The sequence below is a fragment of the Asparagus officinalis genome, chromosome 8, assembly GCF_001876935.1.
Source record: "Asparagus officinalis chromosome 8, Aspof.V1, whole genome shotgun sequence".
Lineage (NCBI taxonomy): Eukaryota > Viridiplantae > Streptophyta > Magnoliopsida > Asparagales > Asparagaceae > Asparagus > Asparagus officinalis.
This window is the reverse complement of record NC_033801.1, coordinates 103636788-103640109: the sequence shown is the minus strand read 5'-3', so window position 1 is coordinate 103640109 and position 3322 is coordinate 103636788. Positions and strand designations below refer to the sequence as shown.

Below are 3322 nucleotides of genomic sequence, written 5' to 3'. Positions count from 1 at the left end.
ATAGTAGTTGTCAAAATAGAGAAAGAATGCAAATAAAATAAAATAAAGTGCATGGTTTTATTTGACTAACACTATATAATTTTATTCTAGTACTAGTATTTAACTAACACTTTAAAATTGTATCCCATAAAATTTTCTATTTAAAAAAAGGTCTTTTAAGATTAAATGTAAGTTTGTTCTAGTACTAGTATTTAACTACACTTTAAAATTGTATCCCATTAATTTCTATTTAGAAAAAGGCCTTTTAAGATTAAATGTACGTTTGAAGACTTGTCAGAATCCGTGAGAATATGGTGTAGTGTGCTAATTGTAGTTGTCAAAATAGAGAAAGAAGGCATATAAATTTAAATAAAATGCGTGGTCGGCAGGATTCGAACCTGCGCGGGCAAGCCCACATGATTTCTAGTCATGCCCGATAACCACTCCGGCACGACCACTTAATGGTATGAAGTAATAGTTGTTATTATAGGATTTGTATCTGCAGCTGTAGTTGCATGTGTGCCTTCAGTTGTAGGCTCTGCAACCCATGACTTATCAAGATCTGAAGGTAACTCGATCTTGAAAGCTAGTTGCAAACGTAATTGCAGCAGTTATTTCTAACATTTTTTATATTTCAATATTGTAAAATTTCATGTAAATATTACAAGTATGCCAACGTGACGCATGCATAGCACCAAACATGGAGGAGTGTCGTAAGCGAATTGTTAAGAGAATGAAGGTTACGAGCTCTTTTTTATTCTTTTGTGAAAACAATTGTCGCAACATGCGGAGAAATCCACCTATCATGATCCGAAGATCATGAATGCATATATTTTGAAACATGAGTGCATTAAGGCCTACCATGATGTTTGCATTAATCACTCACCTTGTTATCTGGCCGGAGTCAGATGCATACTTCACCTTTTCTTCTTCTTCTCTCATAAATCATACAGCATAGCGGTTCTGATGAAAAAACAAAGGAGTTGCAGCAGCACGATCTTGATTGTGGACTTAATGGAGTTAGTTGTTAATAGAATTTGCTAGGGTTTAATTTGGTATTACATTTTTGCCCCTAGTGAAGAAGTAGCGAGAGAAGTTCAAGAAATTAGCATGAATTAGCCAGGCAGACTGGCAGTCGACCGCGAGTCAGCAGCGGTCGACCGCGAACATGCACAGGAGAGCAGAAGGCTCTGGAGCTGAAGGCGGTCGACCGCGCGGACCCTGTAGGCGATTTAACTCTCGGGAATTGGTTCGGTCGATCGTCGCGGTCGACTGTGGGTTTCCTGTAATTGATTTTTTCTTTGTCGGGGGTGTTCGGTCGCCCGCCGCGGTCGACCGTGATACCTGCACGGTTGACCGTCACGGTCGACCGCGTAGTGGGTTTGCAGTTGGGTTAGTTATTTGACCGGTTTGTTTTGGAGCTGATATATAATTTTAATCCTGATTAGTTAGGATTAAGTAAGGACGTTTTTAGCAGTCTTTAGGAGAGGATTGCTGCATCCAATTGTGGGAGATTTGTGAGAGATCTAGAGCTTTGTTTTAGGGTTTGGTCGGTGAGATTTGTAACTCTATTTGTATTCTCTTGATTTCTAATAGTAAGAACTCCCCCCTCATTACCCCGTGGATGTACCGAACCACGTTAAACTCGTTGTCTTGCTGTGGTATTGTGTTTGGCTTATTAGTTGTGATTTATCTCTTTTTCTTGTTCGTGTAGCTTCGAGGCTTCCGCCGCGCACAATAATTGGTATCAGATATTCAGGCTTGTTCGAATGATTCGGTGAACAATTCCTATCTGAAGAGTTAGATCGATAACATGGGAGAAGCAGGTTCGTCTCTTACGAAAGCGATACAGAGTCTATCCATCAATAACACGAAGATTGATGTTCTGAAGTTCGACGATAAGATTAATTTCAGATTGTGAAGGTGTCAGGTAATGGACGCCTTGGATGCACTGAATTTGGAGGAGACTCTTGAGTTACAAGAGAAACCCGAAGACATAGAGGATAAGGTTTAGAAGAAGATGAATAGTAGGGCTTATGGAGTTATTCGGTCATGCTTGACGCCGGATCTTATTTATGATGTTATGAACGAGGCATCGGCAAAGAGAATGTGGCAAACACTCAATGAGAAGTATCTTACTAAGAGCATTAAGAATCGTCTTCACTTGAAGAAGAGGTTTTACCAGTTTAAGATGAAGAGGAGAGTTTCCATCAGGGAGCATGTCAATAATTTCACGAAGCTACTTTCAGATATGACCAATGTGGATATCATGGTTGAGGATGAAGACAATGCGATGTTACTTTTGTGTTCGTTGCCGGAAGATGGTTATGGTATGTTCGTTCTAACTATGATCAATGAAAGAACTACTGTTAGCTACAAGGAGGTGACCTCAGCTTTGGTGAATTATGAGTTGAGCAAGAGTGATGGTGAACCCTCCGAGAAGGCATCAGGAGATGCATTAGCTGTTCGAGGCCGAGATCCAAACCGTCGCAAGTTCAACCGCTCAAAGTCAAAGAATAGGAGTTCCTATAAGAGTGTTGGTAGAAACCAATATCGGTATTATAAAGAAGGACATTGGAAGATTGACTGCCCAAAGTAGAAGGAAAAAGCCGGGAAGAATAAGGGAAAAGTTGTATAAGCTTCAGAAGTGAATGTTACAAAAGCTATTGATGAGCATTCAGATTCAGATTCTTTAGACTATTCGTGTCCTACACTACCATCGGTTTGCTATGCTAATTCAACGGAGTGGGTGATGGATTCGGGAACTACATATCACATTTACCCTAGGAGGGATTGGTTCTCCAGCTTTGAGGAGTTGGAAAGAGGGGATGTCATGCTTATGGGTAATGACCACGTATGCCTTATTGGTGGTATTGGTTCAGTTCAGATTAGGATGCATGACAAAGTGATTAGAGAATTGAAGGAAGTGAGGTTCGTGTCGTAGTTGACGAAGAACATCATTTCTCTTGGGACTTTAGAGGCAGCTGGATATAGAGTGATCTTAGAGGATGCTACAGTGAATGTCACGAAGGGTTCTATGGTGGTGATGCGAGGTGTCAGGAAAAACAAACATATACTACTTGAAGGGCAAGACGGTTATAAGGGGTCTGGCAGCTTCTATCACTACAGAGGAACACACTACCACTTTATGACACATGAGACTTGGACACATAGGTGATAAGTACCTACAGTCATTGGCAAAACAGGGGCTATTGAAAGGTGCTAGGACCTGTAAGATGGAGCTGTGTGAGCATTGTGTACTTGGGAAGAAGACTAGAGTGAAGTTTGGCACCGCTGTTCACAACACCCGAGGTACATTGGATTACATTCACACAGATGTTTG

The 3322-nt window shown here is 40.9% G+C and overlaps 1 non-coding gene across 1 annotated transcript; it reads right to left on the bottom strand.

Annotated features, from left to right (window-relative positions):
* Positions 357–437, bottom strand: TRNAS-AGA. The gene has a single exon. It is a non-coding gene; the product is annotated as a tRNA-Ser (tRNA).